Below are 25,078 nucleotides of genomic sequence, written 5' to 3'. Positions count from 1 at the left end.
AAGGTAGCTATCATGTATTTTTACCAAGTACATTGTCCTGAAAAGCATAACTTTGTGTTTGTAAAACATCAACAACCAAGTTTAGTGTATACTCAAGCTTGCTAATGATGGTAATTTAGAAACATGGGGGAATTAATTTAGTACCTTTAACTATTTGCATTTATTTCTTTATATGGTAGGAATTCATGATGCTGAAGTGGCTCTTTAACCATCATCTGAAGAACAATTCTGTAGGAGGCTTTGGTGTGTCAATGAAACTGCAGCAAAATAGTCACTGGGACATAAGTTACTTGAGCTACTCCCACAATGTTTTGGAGATTTAAAGTAAGCTCCCTCAACCTGCTTTTCTGATATCTGTACATGGAAAGCCAGGATACTAGTATTAGATCTATTTGATCTCTAATCATTCTTCTATTTTATGCAATATGTCTTAACCCATTGTCCTTCTATTCAACAATAAGAAATTATTCATTCTGTATTTATAGGTGTGTAAGTGTACAATGGGTACAAATCCCATGCAGTAGATTTCTAAAATTTGGAGTAAAATTCATGTATCTTACAGGGAAAGCAAATTTATCAGGTTTATTGGTTTCCCTCCTGGTAAATGTTTAGAAGAAAAAAAGGTTGATGTTATATTAAGGCAAAATATTTAAGAAAATAACCCCAGAAGCCAGACTACCTGCTATCTAGCTCTTTCATAGATCTATAATTTGATTTTAGATGAGTTGTTTAACCTCACTGTCCTTAATTTCTTCATCCCTCCCTTTTTTCTCTTTTTCAATTTCATCATAGTATTACCAAGAAATAAAAACTTTAAAATGCTTAAGAAATCTGTAGTATTCAGAGAAAATTGTCCATATCATTTCTTTTTATGAAGGATGGGGGGAAAGTTTACCTTTAAATTTAAGTTCTCAAAAGTTGATGTATGGCGTGCTAGCTTCGGCAGCACATATACTAAAATTGGAATGATACAGAGAAGATTAGCGTGACCCCTGTGTAAGGATGACACACAAATTCGTGAAGCAGTTCATATTTTTTTTTTAAAGAAAAAAGGAAAAAACTTGATGTGTGGCAAATCTATTCAACTAAATCTTAAAATTACTAAATGATTTTGCCATTGGCTTAATCATTGAAGGAAATTAATATTCAAATTAAACTCAATTTGTGATTTGGTCTAGCAACTCTTAAGAAAAATTCAAATATGTATTGCTCATCTAATATTTTAGAGTCCCAGTAACATTTGGACATAAAGATTATATCATGAAGTCTAGAGTTCATAAGCAAAGTTAACACCATGATTATACATTAGGGAACTGTAACATTCAGATATTCAAGATCTGTTGCAATAGGAAGCCATAAAGGGAAACACTGTGAGTGAGCATGTATCCACAACTGGGCACATGCTTAAAAATAAACATGTACAGTTAGATATAATATTTAAAGACATAAAGATGGTATTGTCTCAAAATACTTTGTAGAAATAGACATAAATTTTCTTGAATTTTATTAGTTGCGAGGTATAATGTATTGTTGTTACAGGAGTAAAGCACTAAGATCCTGCCCTCAAGAGTCTGATAATGGTGAGGGAGAGAGTCAAGTGAAGTGGAAACTATTTACAGTGTTATAATGATGCGTGTTGTAATTAATATGGACTGAGAGGGGAATGGGGACACCGAAAAATTCATATCATAGTTACAAGGTTATAGCTAAACTCTTCCTTATCTATTCAGCTAGAAATGTTTTAATGTGCATAATGAAGCATTTTAATCTAAATGTCCTGAGTTTATGTTCTCCCCTACCAAAACAGTATTCTAAATCAGATCATCTAAATCAGATAATGCAGTTTTAACTGAGTTGGCTTAAAAAAGGTACAATACTATGTGTATTGGTCATAGAAATCTCTCAAGGTAACATGACATTGAGTTAGGTACAGAAGGAGGATCAGAGAGACACATTAAAACCAAAGGGAGCAACTAATTAAAAAAACAATTTATATCTGGGGTGGGCCAACAATACATGCTAGTAAGGAAGGTAATGTTTGAATGAATGTACATTGTTTGTTAAATGCATGATATTTTGTGCTATGAGTGTGTGTATTTGTGTGTGAGAGAGAGAGACTGAGAGAGAGAGAACTGTAGTTCAAGTTATACAAGGCAGGAACCCAGAGAAGCATGCTGTTACCTTGGCACTTTCAATAACTGTACATCTTTGAACTGCTTCCTTCAGTGCACAAGGTAAAGAATTAAAAACCTGTACAAATTACATTTAAGTCCCCTATCAACTCTTAGAAACACTTTTCTATCATTAAGTAAATAGTTAGTAGTTTGATAACAGAAAATTAAATGTTTTAGCTCTAAATTTTATAAAAAATAAACTGATTAATGGAATTGACCATAAATTACCTAGATACTTTTTTATTGCAGAAATCATAGGTTTACAGAAATCATGCATTAAAATAATCATGCATTAAAAATAGAGTTCCCATATACTTCTCTATTAGTAATAACCTGAATTTGTTTGGTATTTTTTTTTCAACTGATGAAAAAAATCTTTATAATTGTTCTATTAATTATAGCCCATGATTTAACTTAGGATTCACTATTTGTGTTGTACAGTTCTATGTTATTGTTTTAATAAATTGTTTTTATCTAGAAATATATATATAAAACTTAATTTCCAATTTTAACTACATTCAAATATATAGTTCAATGCTGTTAATTATATACCATCTAGAGATTTTAGGACATGAATCTTGGTAAACATTATGAAAATGGTACTTGATTTAATGCTCTCATTAAATCTATTATCAAACTAGTTTTGACACTTGTAGTTGCGTGGGATGCTAAAGTAATACCATACAAAAGGTTGGCTTTAATTATGGGAATTTAATAGCTCATGGTTTTGAAGCTAAGAAAACTTCTAAATCAAGGTGATGCTATCTTCCGGAAGATTGGTATTCTAGAGCTGACTGCTAGTGATCTCTGGTCCTAGACTCCTCTGTCACATGGCAATGAACTTGGAGTCCTCTCCTCTCTCTTCTGGGTTTCACTGACTTTCAACTTCTGCTTACATGAGACTCCAGTAATAGGATTAAGACCTATTCTGATTGAGTTGGGCCACAGCTTAACGGAAGTCATGTCATCAAAAGTTCCTTCCTACAATGTGTTCTCACCAACAGGAATGGATTAAATTTAAGAACCTATTTTTCTTGGATACAAAGCTCCAAACTACCACATTCATGGAATAATTTAAAATTTGTTCTATTGACACTTTTATGACAGAAGAAAGTATGGCAGACATCATTGGGTCTGGCATTAAGGAGAAACAATTTTTATGATTTTTTAATAATTTTTCTATAGAGAATATACTTGTAGAATATGCACATTCACATAATATGTATATATTTTTCTTCTTCTAGGTCTATCAAGTACAGAGCAGTAGCCCACAGAAAAAATCAGTAATTGTAAAATGTCATGTTATAAAGATATACCAATAATAGGATTTAGAGAGCATTCAAGTTTTGAATCTATAGAAAGCATGAGTGTACTCCAAATATATATATATTCATATATAATAACAACAAAGGAAATAAACTGTCCACAGTTGTAATTGAGGATTCAGAAAGCAGAAAATTTTATTTAAAGATTTATAGTGCTTTCCAGATTTCAATAGATATGTTTAATGTAGAGATAATTCTCAATTTATGTATTTTATGGCAATAAAATTTCTTAGTTATAATTTTATATTACTTTTACTGATGAAAGTGGTCACCCATCTTATTTTACTAAATGTATAGCTAGAGATACAAAGAAAGTCCTATTTCAAAACACTGATTACCTGGTACCTAGGTTTGGGTGTCAGCTTGGCCAGGTACTGGTGCCCAGTTCTGTTGTTGTGGATTTAAATCATCAGCATGTAAAATTCATTTATGACTGCGGTAGGCTAAGGGAAGTGCTTTCTGCAAGGAGTGACTGTTAATTTAATTAGCTGGAGGCTTAAGAGAGAGAGAGGTCAAAAGGGAGCCCAGCAGCTCAGACACAGATATTTGGAGATGCAGAGAGGACATGCCCTAAGGAAAGCAGTCTGAACCCAGAAGCTGGGAGAGAAGGCCAGCAGACATTGGCGTGTGCTTTCCCATGTGAGAAAGAAAGCTAGCGGCCTTTCCTGTGAAGAACTGTAAATATGTAACTAAATAAACCCCCTTTATAAAAGCCAGTCCATTTCTGGTGTGTTGCATTCCAGAAGCATTAGCAAATTAAAAACATGTGTTTTTGTGAAAATAAATGCATATTTGTGTGTATCTAGCAAGATAGAAATGTCTGTTTGTGGCTTTTATGTGGTGATTCTTTAAAGCACTAAAATGAAATTTGTCTATTTATATAGTTCACATATACTGCCCAAGATGCAACTTCCAGTTTATAGTCAACATTTTGTTTCCATTGTCACAATTCTAGGATTTGTTGTTTCCAACTAAGTGTATATCTGTGTGTGTATATATTTATTTATTTATTTTCCTTTTCTTGATAATCACATTGTTATAATGCAATAGTACCAGAACAAAATTTGTTACTGCATATCTTTAAGACTTTTCAATTTATCTGCATTATCTAATTTTTCTGTAAAATCATGCATTAAAATTGATGACTATTACGTTCAACCTTTATATATGGAAAGATTGGAAGTCATCTCTTCCGTCCTTACAGCAAGAACAGGATGAACAAACTAAAGGCACTCATTTTCTTAGCCCCTCAGTGAACTTAGATTGAAGGACATGTTGTCCCCATGAGTACTGCAGATATGTGAGTGCAGCAAATCCCAGCCATGATCTGCTTACCTTCAGCAGAAATTATTGGAGGTATAAAATGATGGACATGCTTAAACGGTAAATAGATGAATTGCTGGAGGCTTATTGTAGACTAGTGTGAGAATGAGATACCACAGGGAACCACAGTCTAGCATGGAAGGAATATATATATATATTTTAAAAATATTTTATATATATATATATTTAAAAAAAAAATATATATATATATATATTTTTTTTTTTTTTTCCTCCAGAAACCCCACCAGGTCCTCAGGAAGACGATCTGAGAAAGATCCCTCCTGTGACTGGAGGAACAGGGGGAAAGTGATCATTGTGAAACAAACCTAGAGAATTTTTGTTTTTTTAAACACACTACTCTCCATGAGAAACACCTTAATAAGCCTTATGCAGCTGAGGGAAGAGTATTACCCAACGCCCCACCCATATTCACCTGCTTTAAATCTCACCAAATGGGGAAAAGCTCTCCCACTGGGAATCTTGTGAAGGTTACAGCCAGGGGACACAGGCCAAATAAAACCTTGAGATTTAATTATAAAATCATAGTAATAAGGGCTTCAGTTTAATAACAAAAGAAAACAGCAGATGAGTTTCAGAGTCTCCCAAAGCAAGAATACTTATAGAAACCCAAAATCTAGGGGAGATAAAATGCGGGACAGTAGAGAAAATTGAAACCAAAGGACATTGAAACCTTTAGAACCTACAGTGACTGCAAGTACTAACACACCCCAGTTCCTATCCAGGTTAACATATATCCTCATGCTAAAATTATAAAATACTGTAAAAGAAATGAAGGATATTTTTGATGTTTCATCGGTGGACTGGACAGAGCCAACAAAAGAATCAGTGGCTTTGAAGAGTCCCAAACTGTTAAGCAAAAAGAAAGAAAGAATGATAAAAAAGAATATCCAAGAATTGTAGGAAAATTTTTAAAGTTGTAACACACATGTAAGTGAAGTATTAGGAGGAGAAAAGAGAACAGAGCAGAGGAAATATTTGAACTGAAAATTGTTGAGAACTTTACAAAATTAGTAACTGACATCAAGGCATAGTTACAAGAAGATCAGAGAACACCAAACAGGATAAATTCCAAAAGCTATGTCTAAGCATATTATACTAAAGTTTCATAAAAACAAAGATGAGAGAAATCTTGATATAAGCTGCATGTGTGAGGGACAGTTTAGAGGAGAACCTTACGTACAGCAGACTGTGGATAGAATTGCAACAGAATTCTTCTTGTAAAAGCATGAAAGCTAAAAACGATTAGAGAAAAGTAAGAATTGAAACAATACAAATACCACTAACTGAGAATTCTATGCCCAATGAAATTATTCTTCAGTAGTGAAGATGAAAATAAGTGAGGGAATTCATTGCCATTAGAATTTCTTCTCAAGAAATGTTAAAAAGTTCTCCAGGTAGAAAGAAAATAATGTAGATCAGTAACTTGGTTTTACATAAGAAAAGGAAGAGGATAAGAGGGGGAATGAAGGAATAATAAAATTATTAATATTTCATATTCTTAATTGATCTAAAATATTTCTCTTTAACAATAATAACCATGTTATGTAAATATAGTATATGGATAAATGAAAAGAATTATCTTACGGGACAAAAGGGAGGAATTGAGAATTTCCTGTGAAAAGGTATTTATGAAGGAGTATAATGTTGTTTGAAGATGGATTTAGATGTCAAAAATGTATACTGTAAATTATAATGCTTTTTTATTTTTATTTATTTATTTATTTTACATGGGCAGGCTCCAGCAATCGAACCCGGGTCCTCTGGCATGGCAGGCAAGCGTTCTTGCTTGCTGAGCCACTGTGGCCCGCCCTGCTTTTTTATTTTTAAGAAGAAAAATTGATACGCCAAGAAAGGACATATAATAGAATTATATTCTCAATTAAAACCAGAGAAGACAGAAAAAATTATAAAAATTAATGAAAAATAGTCACAAGCATTGTAGATATATTAATCCAACTATATCAATAATCCCTCTAAATGTGGCTGGAATAATATGAACTCCAATTAAAAGACCAAAATTTTGACAGGGGATAAAGAAACAAACAAATTATATGTTTTCCTCAAGGACCCTATTGTAAATATAAATATACAGATAGATTAAAAGGGATAGATATACTATACCAACAATTTTTACAAGATGGAGTAACTATATTAAGTCATATCAGATTTCTGAAAAATGATAATTATCAGTGATGAAGTGGAACATTGCATAATGATAAAAAAAAGTCTACAAGAAGACCTAAAAATCATAGCCCTGTATGCACATAGCATTAAAACAAATGAAGTAAAAATTGATATAACTACAAAAAGAAAAACACAAATCCACTACCATACAATGAGGCTTCAGGTTTCTTTCAGTAATTGACACATTAAGCAGGCAAGAGAATAAGTTAGAATATAGTTGCACTGAACAGCACTATCAACATGATTTAATTGGTCTTTATTGAATGCTCTATCAGAAAACATATTTTTGTCAATCACACATGGCACTTTCACTAATATAGGCCACAATATGGGCCATAAAACAGTCTTAAACAAATTAAAAGAACAGAAATCACGATGTATGTCTTTTAGCACAATGGAATTTAAATTAGAAATAAATGAAAGATGGTTGGAAATTCTCCAAATAAACACATCTCCAAATAACACACAGGTCAAAGGAGATTTCAAGATAAATTTCAGAATATTTTGAACCAAATGAAAATGTAAATACAACTTAACAATGCTTAGAGGTAAATGTATAGCATTAAATATAGGTATTAGGAAAGGAGAAAGATTATTAAAATTAGTAACCCAAGTTTCCACTATAGCAAACTAGAGAAAGAAGAGAAATTTAAGCCTAAACAATCAGAAAAAAAAAATGCATTTTATAGAAGAAATCCATGAAAATTGAAAACTGGAAAACAGAGAAATCCAAAGAAAGAAAAGCTCATTCTTTGAAAAGATAAATAAAATTGATAAATTTCTACTCAAAATAACCAAGAAAAAACAAGATACAAATTATCAATATCATAAATGAAAAAGGGATTATTACTACTTATTTCATGTACAATAAATTAATGATAATGGAATGTGATGAGCAACTTGATGCAATAAACTTGAAAACTTAAATGAAATGCACTAATTCCATAAAAGATGCAAAGAACCAAAATGAATATACTAATAAGCATATAGTCTTAATAGGTATACCTATTTATATTAAAAAATTAAATCAGTAAATTTTAGCTTTCCATAATGGAAAACTTCAGGCCCAGATGGTTTCCCTGAGAACAAATAATGCCAACTCTCCAGTTTTCTTCTCAAGAAGGTGGAAGCAGAAGAAACCCTTCCTACCTTATTCAGTGTGCCCAATATTGCTTCACCACCTAAACCAGATCCAAATAAGAGAAAAGAAAAAAAAGCACAGAGGCAACATCTCTCATAAACACAGATGCAAAGATCATCAAAATAACAGCAAATCAAATCCCATAATGTAAAAAATGATTACATGGAATTATCAGGTAGAATTTATTTCAAGTAGACAAGGCTGTTACAATCCCCACCCCACCCCCAGACCTAGCTAGTGCAATGAAACGAGAAAAGGTAATACAATTTTATATGTTTTAAAAGATGAGATAAAGTTGTCTCTATTTCCAGCTGACAGCCTTGACTTGGTACAAAATCTTAAAAATTCAACAGCAACCTCTTAGAATTAATAAGCACATATAGCAAAGTCACAGGATGCAAGTCTGATTAAAAAACAAACAAGACAAACAAACAACAACAAAACAATTTCTTCACTACATACCTGAAATCATTAAATGGAATTTGAACTTTTAAAAATGCCATTCACAACACCACAAAAAATGAACTAGTTAACTAAATTTGACAAAGTATACATAAAAATTGAAAATTCAAACGAAATTAAAGAATCTAAATAAATGCAAATTCTGTGCCTATGGATTGGATGACCAAATATTGTGTTTAAAGTCAAACTATGTAATATGACTAATAGCCCCACCTTGATAAAAATGATGGAGTGAACATTTTTGGCTCCATTCCTCCACAGAAGTTCTGAACAACCAGCAAGAATAGGCAGAAACATCATTTTCAAAGTTCCAGAAAATAGTTAAAGGAGTGTAGTAACAGAAGCACCAAATTAAGAAAAAGGTTACTTAAAAGCAGTAGGAACTCATAGCACCCCAGCTGGCCCTTCCCTCACCTCTTACTGACTCAGCATGGAGCTGGCCTGCTCCCCCAGTTCAGATTCCTGGTCCCAGGAGGAAGCACAGTAATGCTTCTGCACATATTAAGAGCAAGTACGGTTGGCCCAGTCTGTCTTGTGGTGGCCTGAGGGACTCAGCATCACAGAATTGCTGTGCATGTAGAAGACAGCTGAGCAAGCTCTCCTACAGAAACTATGGCAGAGCAGTCAAGTTATGCTGCCTGGGGTAAGCAATTTCTGGTTGTAAACACATACAGTACCTGGCACCATGAGGAAGTGGTTTCCTAGGGAAGAGGAGGCAGTTGGAACTGAGAAACTAGAAAATCTGTGGGGCCACAAGCCCATGACAAGGCACAGGAGCAGAACGGAACATGGAGAGTCCTAAGCTTTGACCCTAAATGTGCTCAAAGAGTTAAAGAAAATAAGGACAAAGTCCTAAAACAAATTTAAAAGGGATAATGGTATATTAACACAAAGGAAAATCATTAGAGATAGAAATCTTTAAAAGGAACCAACTAGAGCTGAAGGCCACAGAAATATAATTTAAAATTCTCTAGAGGGATTTGACAGAAGACTAGACATGGCAGAACAAACAACTAAGGAACACAATAATAAGACAATTGAAGTCATTCATTCTGAAGCACAGAAGGAAGAAAGAATGAAGAAAAGTGAACAGAGCCTGAGGAACCTGTAAGACACAGCCAACATACCAATACATGCATTGTGGATTCCCAGAAAGAGAAGAGCAAGAGAAAATGTTAGAATTTTCAAAGAAATAATGGGAGAGAAGTTCCCAAATTTAATGAAAGGCATGAATAAAGACATCCAAGATGTTCAATGAACTTCAAAAGAAGTTAAACCCAATTAGACCAACATCATCACATATTAAAATTTAACTGTCAAATGACCAAAATAGAGAGATCTGAAAGCTGCAAGAGAAAAGCAACATTTTAGATACAAGGGAGCTTCAATAAGATTAAGTGCCAATTTCTTGTCAGAAACCACAGAGACAAGAAGTCATTGGGAAAACATTCAAAGCACTTAAAGTAAAAGTGCCAAACAAGAATCTACTATCTGTAAACCTATCTCTCAAAAACAAGGGCACAATTAAGACATTTCCAGTTAAACAAAAGCTGAGGGAATTTGTCACCACCAGACCAGCTGTATAAGAGATTCTAAAAAGTATTCTGCAAGTTGGAAAGAAAAGACAATAGACATGAGATGAAGCTGCATGAAAAAATACAGATCCCCAGTAAGGATGGCAATATGGGTAATTTTTGTTTTGTAACTATATGTTTTCCATTTTCTGGGATCTGAAAGGCAAATGTGTAAAAGTATTGCTAAATCAGTGGTTTTTGGACTCATTATGTTTTTACGTGTAATTAATGACAAAAACTAGTACCTAATTTTGGGGACACAGAGAGGTATAGGAGCTAGTCGTTTATCCTACTGAAGTTAAGTTGTTATCAAAGCAAACATGATTGTTACAGATCTTGGACTTTCAATTTAAGCCCCATGGTGACCTCAAAAAAAATGTCAGAGAATATTCAGTTTCAAAGAGACAGAGATTAGAATGCAGGTTTCCAGGGTAGAGGGCAGGAGGGATGGGGATTTAATGAGAATGGTATGTAAGTTTTCTGTCTGAAGAAATGGGAAAGTTTTAGTAAAAGAAGGTGGTGAGGGTCCTGCAATATTTTGAATATGAGTAAATCATTGGCTGGTATGCTTGGCATGGTTGAGATGTGACGTTTATGTTGTATAATATTTTGCGTTTTTGTTTGTTTGTTTTTTATGTTGTATATATTTTAACACAAAAAATAAAAATTACATAGACAATGACAATTAAGTGCATTTATGGTCTTGGTGGGATCTAGCAAAGGAAACAAGGCTAAAGGGACATATGAAAAATTGGAATACACACTGTAAGCTTTATAACAATGCTAATGTTTGTGAACTTGATAAGTGTATTTAAGGTGGTCTCATAAGTGAATATAATGGCTCCTAAGGAATGTACATGGTAGTGTTAAGTGTTCAAAGGGCATGATGTATAAATACAACCTACACTCAAGTGTTCAGAAAACAAATTGGTAGATAAACAGACAATCAGACAGGTTTACATATAGAGAGATTAAAAGATAGAATGATGATATGGAAAATATGCTAAAATATTAAAATTGGTGGATCTGGCTATCTGGGTGTGTTGGGGCATTCTATGTATGATGGTTGTATTATTTTTGTAACTGTCCCATAAGTTTGAGAGTATTTTGAAATAAATATATATATATATATTTAAAAAAAAAAAAACAGCATTTTATAGTGAACACAATGCTGAAAAGCAAAATTTGGGACACTATCTAATTTCAAGGCTTATTATAAAGCCATGATCATCAAGAAAATGTAAATAATAGATAGATCAATGAAACAGAATAAAGGGACTGAAATGGACTCACACAAGTACAGTCAACTGATTTTTGACAAGAAGGAAAGGTATTTCAATGGAGAAATGATAGACTTTTCAACAAATGTTTCTGAAACTACTGGACATAAATATACAATAAAATGAATCTAAACACAGACTCTAACCTTACAAAAAAATTATCTCAAAATGGACTATACACATAAATATAAAATGCTAAACTATAAAACTTCTAGAAGAAAACACAGGAAGAAATCTACATGTCCTTGAATTTGAAGTGTTTATTTCTACAACAGGAAAAGCACGCCCTGTGAAAATAACGGTAAATTGAACTTAATTGAAATTAAATACTTCTGCTCTGTAAAAGTTATTATCAAGTGAATGAAAGGAGAAGACACCAATGGGAGAAACTATCTACAAAACACTTACATGATAAAAAATTTTTACTCAACATATCCAATTCAAAACACACCAACCAATTAAAATGGGTCAAAGATCTGACTAGCCATGTCAACAAAAATATATACAGATGACAAATTAGAATTAAAAATGTTCTCGACATCATTTATCATGGAAATTGATATCAAAACAAAAACTTATCGCTACAATACTTATTAGAATGACTAAAGAAACAACCAAACAAAAAACTTGTGGCATCCCATGTTGGGGAAGATCCAGAATAAAAGGAACTGTCATTCACATGAAAATGCAAAATGGTACTATCTCTGGCAGACAGTTTGGCAATGGCTTACAAAACTAAACAGTCTTACAATATGGTATTTTTTGGATAAAAAAATGAACATGCTGTTACAAAGGGAAAACAATGTTTCAGATATTTTCATATGAATGTAAATTAGTACAATAGTAGAAATCTTTCTCCAATATGGAATGATCTAATATTTTAAAAAGGATTTGTAATCCTTAAATGTTAAAATTTGTGTGCTAAAGTTAAGCTTATTCAGTTGCTAAAAAATTTTTCTAGGAAATACATTTATGATAGGAAGCAGAGACTTCAAATATATTTATAACTTTCATCCTGAAATTTTTCTAGGAGTAAGTTATAGGAAAGTCATATAAAAATAGTTATGCTAGTTAGTAAAACTGTTAAAGCATTTTATGTACAGTTGCTTATGTTAATTTTATTAGAAAGTTTCTTGATCTTCTCGTTATAGGCACAATGCACACATTTCGTCAAAATCTTAGAAAAAAAAAAAATATATATATATATACACCCAGCAGTCACAATTCTACCATCAGGCCTACATAAATCCTGTTCATGTTTTCTGGATATCTATTTGTGCATTCAGTTATGACAATACATGTATATGATGACTGTTAGGAGACAGAAGTCATGGTCCTTTCATAACACAGGATGTCACCTCTAATCACTTTTGCTGTTATTTAAAGTGGACACTAGGTCTAGCACACACACAAGAGGAGAGAACTATTTGGCTGAATGCTGCAAAGTAGATATCATCAGAGGACATTTTAGAAGCTTTGTACAGAGCAACACATTTAATAAGAATAGGGTACATGATAATGCCTTGCAAAAGCATTAGTAATTTTTGGTCAGACATTCTCCTATATGGCAGGGTGATAAAGTGAACTAGCAAAGTTTGCAGGATGTCAACCTGAAGATAAGTATTTAAAGCAATCTTTTAAAAGCATCTGACAAAATTTCCTTATTTAGGTCTTTACCAAAGAAATAAAAATGCATGTGCACAAATATTTAATTATAGTAATGATTGCCACAAAATATTAGGACTAACTAACATCCTGAATTTCAACAATGTGTTGGTTAAATTATATTTCTTCATTGCTATAAAACCCATCTACTTTAGCTCTTTCTAAGTATGTACACGCATATAAAATAAGTATCTATAAACACTGGATTTATGGTCTATTTTTTCTTGTTTCTGCTTGTATGTAATTAGAATTAAATATTATAAATAGTATTTTAATGATAAACCTGGTAAAACATTAGTGATAAAATGTACAATTTCAAAAAATAGAAGGAAATCAGTCTGCGTTTTTAGTACCGCCCTCCCCATCAATAGAAGAAAGAGAGAGCATTTAACCTTTATTCTTTCTAATCATTATGGAAGTATAATTATTGCAAAATTAAAAAAAAGAAAACAAATCTATTTTAAATTTACATTGAATAAAAACAGGCTTTGACAGTTTTATATTTTCTCTTGTAAAGGATACATATTTTATGCTTTTATTCAGTTCCTATAATTGAAAATATTGGGAACTACTGACCTAATTGGACAGTATCACAATTATGTGTATTTGATCTCAGTCTTTGTTTCTTTGTACAAATATTGTGTTGCTGAACTCCAGCTCAAATTCTGTAAATGAAAATGTCATTTAACAGGCCTCACTCTGTAAGGAAAGTGAATGCCAGAAATGTAGACCGGAGTTCTATTTTCCTGTTACTAGTTGTATGACTGACTCAAGATATAAGTTTGCTGTTTGTGTCTCAGTTTCAACTCTGAAATGGTTTACTCTTACCAACTTCAAAGAGTTATAGTTGCTAGAAGTTAATAAAACAATGTATAGAAAATGGCCGAAGAGTAACGTAACATATTTCTTCTAGGTATTTCCATAATCTATTTACAATCAGTAAGCACCTTTAGTAGAATTATAGAAATGCTTTTTCAACTCACCAGCATAGTTATTTTCCAAACATGTCAAATTAAATTAATACTATTTAACATTTTACAGATGTTCAGAAACAGTTCCTGACTATAAATATGAGAAAAATTAAATCATTTTAATTAGCTAAATTGACTTCTAAATGGACTGTGAACATTAATTACTGTTTAAAAGAAGCCATTACAACTACAAAGCCAAGCATTATTATTATGGGTCCTTGGTAGGTTAAAGAAAAATACATAATTGTTTTTAAACATATGCAGTGATGATACACTCTAAAATCAAACTTGGTCTTTGCATATTACATTGACTAGTTTTTAGCAGGGATTCATTATGCAAAAATCATTGGTTTGGACACAATTCCACTGCTAAATCCAAAATCTTAAAATATATGTGAGCGTGAGAATTTCTTGATACTTTATTTTCATGACACTGAAAATGTGAACTTACAGAAATATCTGAGTAACTGAAGATGTTTGACATTTGTTCATAATGTAGTGAGGGGCATTAAACATGAGCAATGCCTTCATCCTTGCTGATGAAAGAAGAGCTAAAGGTTTCATCTTAGCTTGAACAAGTGCATCAATGTAAATGCATCCTTTCATCCTTTCTCCATTATGGAAGATTCTGTCATCTCTCTCTGTCTCGGTCTCTCTTTCTCCACACACACACACACACACACACAAACACACACACAAACAACCTGTAACACAATTACTTGATACTTCATCAGCAACATATGCCATTTAATTTTGCGTGTAGATATAAAGTCAGTTTGCATAATATTTGGTCCTAGACTAAAACAACATCCTTTACAGAACTGGCATCTAAGTCTCTAAAATTTTAATCACTTCCTTTGTACTGACCTATATCTATTCATATCTAAAGGTTAACACTATTTTCATTTACATCATTGGTCTTGTAGATACATCAGAAATGTGATATTCAGTTTGCTTAAAAGAATAGCCATAATTCTATGAACATCAAAACTGTTTTGTAAAACTTTATCACCACTTCGTAACTTCATATGTTTGGAATTAAAAACAAATAATACAATTTTTGAGAAAATTCCCTACAGTTTTAGAAAATAGCACATATGCTAAAACTTTATCCCATTTGCAACTCCTAATTTGTAAAATCTTTCATATCTTTTATGTATTTACAACTTACTCTGTTTGAACACTTACACCTCCAAACTTGGCAGTTTTGAAAGCATTTCAAACTGTGGCCTGAACACACAGTCCAATCCTCAGTGTACCTATTTCCTTCCAGTTTGCTGACCCTTGCTCTAAAACAACCAAATGTATTCTCAGACTTTTTCTTTTCTCTCCTTTTTATATAAATCCCAACTTTCTTTTCCATTTTAAAGGTCTCTTCCAATTCTTTTCTAGCACATTTTCTTAGATGACCAGGAGAAAATATAACGAATGATCCTAGTACCAGTAGTTAAAAATAACTTTGTAATATCTATTCTTCAAAATAGTGGTCTTTAAGATATGTTTTTGTATTATTCTAAAGTAAAAAATAATATTTCATGATATGTGCTTAGTAAACAAAGTCATCTTAGCAGGCAGTGTGTTTTGGGCAAGATGACCTACTATTTGTCTCATATAGAAGTTTCTTACCTTAATTGTGCATCATATCTAGTTATTTATATTATTAATATCTCAATGTTGAGTTGTCATGTTATGGTAACACAACATACTCTTTATATGATTTTCCCTTGATTGTCATGCATGACCATATGCATTTTTCTAAATTTAGAACTGTATCAAATAACTTTATTATTATTTTTTTAATCTAAACCTTTAGGATGAAGACTGACTGTGATGATTGATGTTATCCTTATGAAAAAGTATCTCAGTTGGTCACAAGAAAACTTGCCAGGCTGAGGACATATCATCATGCCTTAATATGTATTTAAGTAAGAAAAATTTTCCCAGAGCCAAGTCTGACACCCAAATCAGTAAAAGCCCTTCACAATTGCAATTATGGTGGAGTAACTAAAGGAAATTTTTATCTAGCATTTAGATGAGTAAATTAAAATAGCAGACAATAAGCTATGTGTAAGGGAATATTTCCATATCCATAACATGAGAAATAAACCTCCTTCCAATGCCTCATTATTTTTTTATAACAAAGAAGATAATAGATGTGAAACAATGTATAGATTTTTAAGTCTATGTGAAACAATTCCATATTATACAAAACAATGTTTGGGGATGGTTTGACACAGTGATTCTAATAACAACCATGAATATTTATTGAGTTCTCATTTTGTTTCAATACACAATTTTATAGTGAATAATATATGTTTCGCTAAAAACAACTTCAAAATAGTATAAAAAATAGATACTGTTACTTTTTTAGAAATGGTAGCAATTAAGTACATTTCTCAGGGACCCCAGGGCATGATTCAAATCCAAGTAATTTTGGTCATGAGAGGTATGTATATAAAAAGTGACTAGAAAAAAACAGTGATGGGTACAAAGAAAGCTTCAGTTCATTCTTTTTCTCTGTTCTATCAATTGCCATTTTTCTAAAAAATCTTAGAAATGTTACTTGGCAAGTCCATTGGTCAGGAATTTATTTGCATATTTTATCTCTAATACTTCTATAGAACAAAGGGCACACAATGAAATATTATTATCAATTGCATTAAATCATAATAATATTAATCATTCATTCAAGTTTTAAATTAAATAAGCACCTACTATTTTCCAAGTAAAGAGTTATTTGGTAAGGATAAATTAATTCTCAGTCTCTACCCCAAAAGGAAAGTTTGGGCAAGGAAATACATAGTAGAAAGACAAAAGTACTATGATGATGAAATTATAAGTTACAATTATAAATAGAGGGCAGTTTTTACTAAATAAACCTTATTCAGCAGGTGTACATATTACTAAGGAAATTGCAACAACTGTGAAATAAAACTAAACTTTGAACGAAATAGTAGACTGATTTATGTGCTCTGTGATAATAGTTTAAACATCCAAAAAATGTCTAAATACGATTCTAAACACACATGTTGATGGGCCCATCTTTGAAATTCAAAATGCAAGATTTGTGGATTGTGCACGTAGTTGGTAAATAAAAACACATTTCCTTGCCTTAAGAATACTTATCAAAAATACAATTTAAGAGTTTGTTACTTTAGTTGGCTTGTAGAATTACTCTCTATTAACATTACTTGATTTAAAATGATACATATATTTAAATAATAGTGAACCAGAATTCTAGAAAATGTGTTCATTAATATAATGAGTTCAACACTTGTGTTAAAAGAAACTCATAGCATCAATATTCAATGTCTAACTTTGCTCTATCACACTTAGTTTTAGCTAGATAGCTTATTAAAAATAATAATTTTTTATTAACTCAAATTTTAAATAAAGAAATTACCCTCAGAGGTGCAATGTTGAGACTTGCACATCATTTGAATATCAATCACTCACTCTGTGACCAGGTCACTTGGTTTTCATTTTCAGATCATGTGCAGATAATAGAAACCGAAACAACCTAGGATAAAACTTATAATGCTCCGGGCTGTACTATCTGTTATGAATATACCCACCTTCTGAATATCATGCATATTTTTAAACATGTCCTTTCCTAACCATATATTCTCCTCTTTTCTCCAGCCTGATAATTTTCTTAAGCAAAGAAACCAAAATCAAACTCTACATACTAAGTCATGAATCACCTCTTCTTTCAAGACAATGTGGGGCATCCACTTTTATGGCCTCTAGGATTCCTGCTTGGAAATTAAGGCTCTTCAGTATAGCATTCCAGATATGGAAATGGCAATATTCTGAAAATTTCTCAATGATTACATTTAGAAGACAAATTTCAAATCTTGTATTTTTAATTAGTATTTATTGTGCTTCCTAGAATATTTGTCTCAATAATTGCTAGTCTCAGCATTAAATTTATAAATAGGAAGTGAATATGATTTCACACATGGTTATAGAATTTAGAAAGATTTCCTGCCCCTAAACTGGATCTTAAACCATGGACTTATAACTGGAATTAATCATTACTTTTATATTTCACCTCCCCACTGTACATCCTTATGGTCTTCTTTAAAATATTCTTCCTTGATGGAGACCCAGGTTCGATTCCCAGTGCCTATCCACGCGGGGGGAAAAAAAAGTATTCTTCCCTGTTGGAATGTGAAACATCTGTCTGTAAAATCTGAAGGTACACTATACACCATGAAAGCTAGTTAATTATTCCTATATGCTTTGCCTTCATCTTGAATTAACAATAGAGCAGTAGAAGTTCAGCCTCACATTGGTTTTCTTCATTTATGAGACATAAAAAGACCTATGACAAAAGACATACTCTATTAGCCTGTTACCATCTAATAGAAAGAAAATGACTTAAGAAAATTATATAAATTGTTTAAACTATATTTATGATCAACATGATTCCAAGTCAATAAAGGGTGAAGAAAAGCAATTCTTAAAATGACTTTAGATACGATGAACTGCTTAAAGACATATACATAGTTGTATCTATACTTTTGAGTTTTCAGATACACTTTAAGAAAGATGCTAGCTATCTCCTTATCACTCCCATTTAACTCTGAACATTGCAAATACTCTTTTTAGTGGCCACTTATTTGACTTTAGGAGCTCCGAGTCCTTGCAAGTTAGGTATTTTCTATATGAAAATGAATTAGTTTTCCCTGCATATTTTCTAGTGGCTTTCTCCTCTTGAGCAATAATTTATCTATTTTGGAACTTTTTAAACAAACAAATCCATTTATGTCTCATCATTAAAAAATCATTAATGAAGCTAGGATATTATTTTTAGGTAGGGCTAACTCAATTAAGTAACCAAAATAGTTGCAAGTTATTAAAGCAAGTTATAAAAAGGAGTGTACCAATTCAATCACCTTCAATGGCCAGATGATCAATGTATACATGCATAAATCTAAGGCAAGTAGGTGAAAGACACTGAGATTGGGTTACAAGGATGAAAAACAGGGTGGAAGCTTATCTCTATATTATCAGATATAGTTTTCCAGAAGAAAACTAAAACCCGGATCTCTATGTGAAATTCTCGATTATACAAAACAGAGAATTGAACAAGAAAAATATGCATAGAGTCCATGTGTGATTTATCAGATCCAATTTCATTCAGACAAATAAATTAGTCAAGATTTGATTACACTGTTTGGTGGATGAGTTGATAATATATGTATAGGTAGACCAAGGGTGACTTATAATCACCCTTAGGTGACCATGAACCCAGGTAAAAGTCAAGCATTTTCTTATTAAAGAAGGAAAAACATATATTGTGGCAAATAACTAACAGACTCTTCTACAGAATATTCTAAGCGTAGATGTAAAGACTTCAGGTAAGTGGCTTTAGCATGTTAGCATCAGTTTCCTCACGTAAAAGTGAAAAGAACTCAATTACCTTAAATGAACATAATCTGGGAATAGTTGTTACTTGGTTATTCAAATGTGGGTGCCTCAAGGATGTCCTTTTTAAACATTAATAGCCTAATTATTTGTCTTACAAATAAACAATTTCATTCATAACATTTATAAAGTTGCTTCTCCTTTTGTTTTCTATTATGTCAAGCCCTCAAGCTATGAACATGCATAATGAGAGCTGTAGACAAGATTAAAACTAATGTAGCTCTTTTTCTCTCCATAGGAATTTTAAAAAAGAGTCTCTGCATTAGTCAAAACATTACATTCTTTCCTTCTCTTTGTTCAAGCCACAATGCTTTTAATAAACTTATCCTCCAGCTATTTTCCTTGCGCTGGCTGTACCCACTGTTGCTGACCATGTATAATGGTGTGCTGCTGTCTAGGTTTAGCCCTCCACACTTCATTGTTAAAATCGGTCATTATGGTACCTGATCACATCTCACATCTTTGCATGTTTGAAGCCTGCTGAACAATGACAGTGGGCAAGTCCTGAAGGTTATATGACAAGAAAATATGTTTCAAATCAACAGAAGCCCAATTATGTTTAATGTCAAAAGAAAAAAATAAAGATGAGAGAACAAGGTGTAATATATCACTATATAAAGTCATCAGAACTCTCTCATTTATTTTCCTTAGACTTTTTCAAGGATTCCTGCTGGTTAGTTCCTTTAACAGATACAAGTATGCTTTCATTTATAAGACATTGCTCTTTATGATAGGAAAAGGAAGAAACAATATTAAAAAGATAAATAACATGAAATAGAATGGGAATTTGACACTGACTGAGAAAATTATTCCTTTATTCCTTTTCTCAGTAAGTAGGAAAGCTATAATGGGAGATACCATCAAAAATAATTTAAATGACTAAAATTGTGCACTTCATATAAAGAAGAATGGGTAACTTTGCTATTCAAATCATATGTAAAAATAAAGTTTCTCAGGTAAGTCTCACTTAAAATTTATCTGACTTACATAGATTAACCTGATCTAATGGAGAAAAACTTTAAAAAAATTTCCTTCACAGTAACTTGACATTTCAACCTAAATGAGGTTTGTATTCATGTATTTGATTAAAAGAGAATTTTATTAGATAATGAAATTTGATTGAATGTTCCCATTGCATCATCTATAATGGGGTAAACTTAAGTTACTCAATCGCTTCATTTGCCCTCAATCAATATAACGTATTCATATTTCTTTTAACTATAAATAGTATTCAGTAAAATGTATAGTTACACATAAACACGTATACATTCAGTTATAACTATATATCCCTGTTTATATATAGATATATACATTCATTTTAATATATATTTGGTATCTTGTGTGTGGGGGGGGATTTTAAAATGTGTGCTTTATTATACTCCACAAATTGATTCAGAATTGTAGTAAAGATCAAGGAGGTAAATGATAAAATTCCTTCCATTGCACAGTGTCTGGCATATAGTAGAAGCTCAATAAATAATTTTCTTCCCTTCCTCATAGATGGGTACATATAATATGATTATTTTGCAGTCACAGTTGTGCATTTGAATACATATTACATATTCAGAAATGTAATATTCTAAAATATTAAAGCTCAAATTAATTCTTAAAATGAATACCTTGTATTCTAAAGGAAAAATGTTATAATGATCCTGATAGGGCTTCAAAACACTGAAGTACAAACATAACAATGAGTTAGTATAAAACTATAATAAATAATATTATAATTTTGATGTAGACTCAGCAGTGAGTTTGGAGGAAGCTAAACAATTAAAAGGCTGATTCACTGTTTGGTGTTGAGGAATTAAAAAGGCTCTGGATGATAGATCAACATAATGTCTGTGTGTCCCTTTCTAAATAACTAAGTATAAATATTTCCCTTAATCATATCTCACTTTATTCCTTTCAGGAACATCTTAGGTTAGGACAGTAGTTAAGAGGGAAAACTCCAGAGTCCAACTCCCCATGCTCAAATCCTGTAGGGCGTTGGGCAAATTGCCCTGAATGTATAATCACTCTCACCTGTGCCCCACCATCTTTGAATCTCAGGATCATTTTGGTAAAATGGGGACGATAACATTGCTCCTTGTTGAGTGGTTGTATGTATTTAATGTCAATATACAAAAACTTCTAAGAATAGTACCTAGCACTTAAGAAGTCTCAAAATATACTTGCATTATTTTTATTAAAATGCAATATAGATAATAATAGCTATCACCTATTATATCACCTACTTATAATGATGGCAAATATCTAATTTTCCTTTTGCATATATACATTTACCAGTTTTATGATTTGGCATTGGGGCAAGTAGTCTAGTATTTTCAGGATTCCTAATGGTTTATGGTGTGATATATGCATATTAAAATTCCTGGAATTGGTAAAGAAAACTTAGAATCCTGAAAATTTCAAGACAATTGGAAAACTGAACTGAAGCATCTTTTTTTTTGCTGAAAAGTAACCGAACATCTCCTACAGCCTTTATTATCATACCAAGACAGTTGAGTTTTGTTGCTCTGCCAAGAGAAGGTAGGAATTGGGCAAAGAAAGTATAGGGAATAATTTCATACTGCCATGATTTTTGCTAACCAGGTTTTCAAGGATTTCTGTGCTTTGTGTCCGATGTTTACCAGGCTTTCATGAAAATTTCCTAAGGTTTATGCAATCAAATGGTCTTTGTCTTAATTATACACCATGATTATAGGAGCAAATAGTAAATATTTTCCAAAAGAAATAAGTAAGAACCATTCCCTGCAATGTTCTATAATAAAATCAGATGTCTTGATCACACTCAAAGTTAGCAAGATTACGGTATACTTTGTTTATTCCATGTAGCCTCAAATATCACAGTAGATTATGAAATTTATTCTGAACATTTGTGAGGGGTTCCTCAATGATTTACATGACTTAGCAGTATTGTGTACCTTTCAATGCTTTGGTAGAATACTGAACTTCAAATAAGTTTGATCTAAAGTGAAAGTGTAACCTCCTGCTTCCATGAAATTTTGGCAGTGTATCAATTTTGGTCAATTTAAAGAACGGCCACTCGGATTAAAATTACTTGTCTCCTAAATGGGGTCACACATGAATGTGAGTACTCTGGGTGTAAAATCACAGCTACCCTAGGACTCCTACCCTGACTGTGTCAGGAAAGACCTTGTTCACTTGAAATGAGACTATAACTTTCTGCTGAGAAATTCACAGTAATGATCAGTAGCCATTTCCCAGACTGAACTCACCACCCCTCATCCTTTTCCCTTCTTGCATGTTTTTGGGGAGATATTTCAATACCATTTCACAGCCCTGATGAGATGTCAGGTCTAATAGAATGACCTGACTGTACCTTGAACCCAGATGGTAGGTATTCTGCACAAAGCTTGCCTGATACATGTCTTTTGCTCAGTGGCAGGCCCGCTACCAATGGTGGTGTATAAATACTCAGCTCTGAGGAACAGATTGTCCCAGGGCATGCAAAGTACCATCCACCAATGCTGAAATGAGCAGTTGGCCTCCCTGGAAACCAGCCATGATTGAACCTCTTCCCTTGCTCTTTTGGACCCTTAGTACTGTGTAAGTAATAAAGTGGTCATTTGTTCATTTGTTGAGTATCTGTTCTGCCTGAGCTTGTGTTCCCATGACATACCAACTAGCAACTCATTCCAGACTTTGTGGACCCTCTGTTTCCATCCTCAAGCGAAACTGTGAGTCCCTGAGACCCTCTCCACTTTGAAACACCAATGCCTTGACATGACTATCTAATTTGGATTCACTAGCACTCATCTATGTCTTTTGCCCCAAGTTACATGAGCCACTACAAAAACTCCTCAACCTCCACATAATCCCCATATACTGCACTTTCATCCCCACAGTGTTCTCTGCATCCTTAGTTATATTATTATCACCCATCCTTCTCCGACTCCTGAAACCATCTCGTTACACAACTCACTTATTTATTGTGTTCTTTCTTTTTGGCTCACACACCAGTATATAAACTACAAAGGCAAGAAACTTCAACAATTTTACCCCAAGTTCCTATAATTATAAACCCTCCTTGTTTTAGTTTGCTAAAGCTGCTGAAATGCAAAATACCAGAAATGGATCATCTATTATAAATGGGATTATTAAGTTACAAGTTTACAGTTCTAATGGCTTTAGAAAGTTCCAAACTAAGGCATCCAGAGAATTATACCTTGACTCTGAAGAAAGGCCAATGTCTGTCACATGGGAAGGCTCTGGTCCTTGTTCCCATGCTTTGTCTCTTACCCTAATTTCTCAAGCAAAGGCACATGGCCTTGCTATATTGGGATTTGTCTATACTTTGCTATTTAGCAATTGTTTAATGTTTGTGGAAAACACATTATAGTAATAAAGGAAATTCTCAGAAATGAGGGGATTGGTATTTAAAGAAATGCCTCAACTGTGTCTTTCCTTTTGCAAACTAACATCCCAGTAACCCTCTTTTAACAGTGCCATCGAAATACAGCTTTATGGTTCTTCATGGTAAGATTTCCCCTTCTCCATGCCCAAAATCTTTTGAATAACACAAAATAAAATGAAATAAAGTACTTTGTCTTCTCCTTCTCTCTCCAAGTTTGATGGTTTATCCCAGCAACTCTAAAGTCCTCCCAGGCACTTAATGGACTGATGAATTATGCTATAATCCAGGACTAGAATAGCCTGGCAAGTTGATTCTGGGGCATACTCTTCTAAGCCAGTCCCAGCAGATACCACCCCCACTGCTGGAGGTGCAGGTAGGGAAGACTCAACAGGTTTTGAAATAGTTTTTCTACCACTGTTCTAATGCTGCTGCCCCATGTAATTCTGTTGTGTGTTTGATAATAATTTCACTATTATTTATGAGAGCCATTATCATTACTCTTTCACATGGATGACAGAATCCTTTCTGATGGTAATTCTACAGTTAAATAAGAAAGAAACATAAACTTCATAAGATGAAATAAAAAAAATAAAAAAGACAAACCTATGACCATATGATAGCCACTTATAGTCCCATTTCTTGATGGAAAAGAAAAAGAAAAAGAAAATATCTATTTCACACGGCCCTTTCTGTATCATTAATTTCATGATATATCAGCCTCTAAGAATGGGGCCAGAATTTGAAATCAATATAACCTGGAAGCTACATATTTCACTTTTCCCTTAATGTTCATTTAGCTTGAATTCCCAAAAAGAGGAGCTTGAGATGATTCTTCTGCAAGTGATTTTATTGAGCAAGTACTCTTAGGAGAAAAGAAGAGGAGGAGGTAGTGCAGAAAAGATGTAAAAACAAACAACAACAACAACAACAACAACAAAAACTAAGCAAGGAAGAATGTGGTCTCAATGAAGCTAGGCTGAACCTAATCATAGAGAGAGCTGGAGCTTGAATCATACCCAGAATAGGTCCAACTTTAAGGTAAGGCCTTTGTATATCCAGTGAGAGTCAGTTGTTAAATGCATGCCCTGGAAAAGTCATATAACCTGCTGCTGTGGTAGCACATTGCAAATCTGTAGGAGCAGCAAGC

At 32.8% G+C, this 25,078-nt stretch overlaps 1 non-coding gene across 1 annotated transcript; it reads left to right on the top strand.

The window, feature by feature from the left end:
- Nucleotides 1-930: 930 nt before the first annotated feature.
- LOC143681798 (U6 spliceosomal RNA) lies at nucleotides 931-1,037 on the top strand. Its single transcript, XR_013174857.1, has one exon. It is a non-coding gene; the product is annotated as a U6 spliceosomal RNA (small nuclear RNA).
- The last annotated feature ends 24,041 nt before the right edge of the window (nucleotides 1,038-25,078 follow it).

Source organism: Tamandua tetradactyla, chromosome 4 (assembly GCF_023851605.1).
Source record: "Tamandua tetradactyla isolate mTamTet1 chromosome 4, mTamTet1.pri, whole genome shotgun sequence".
In the NCBI taxonomy this organism is placed as follows: domain Eukaryota; kingdom Metazoa; phylum Chordata; class Mammalia; order Pilosa; family Myrmecophagidae; genus Tamandua; species Tamandua tetradactyla.
Note: the sequence above shows the minus strand (reverse complement) of the source record. Positions and strands in the feature narration are given on the sequence as shown.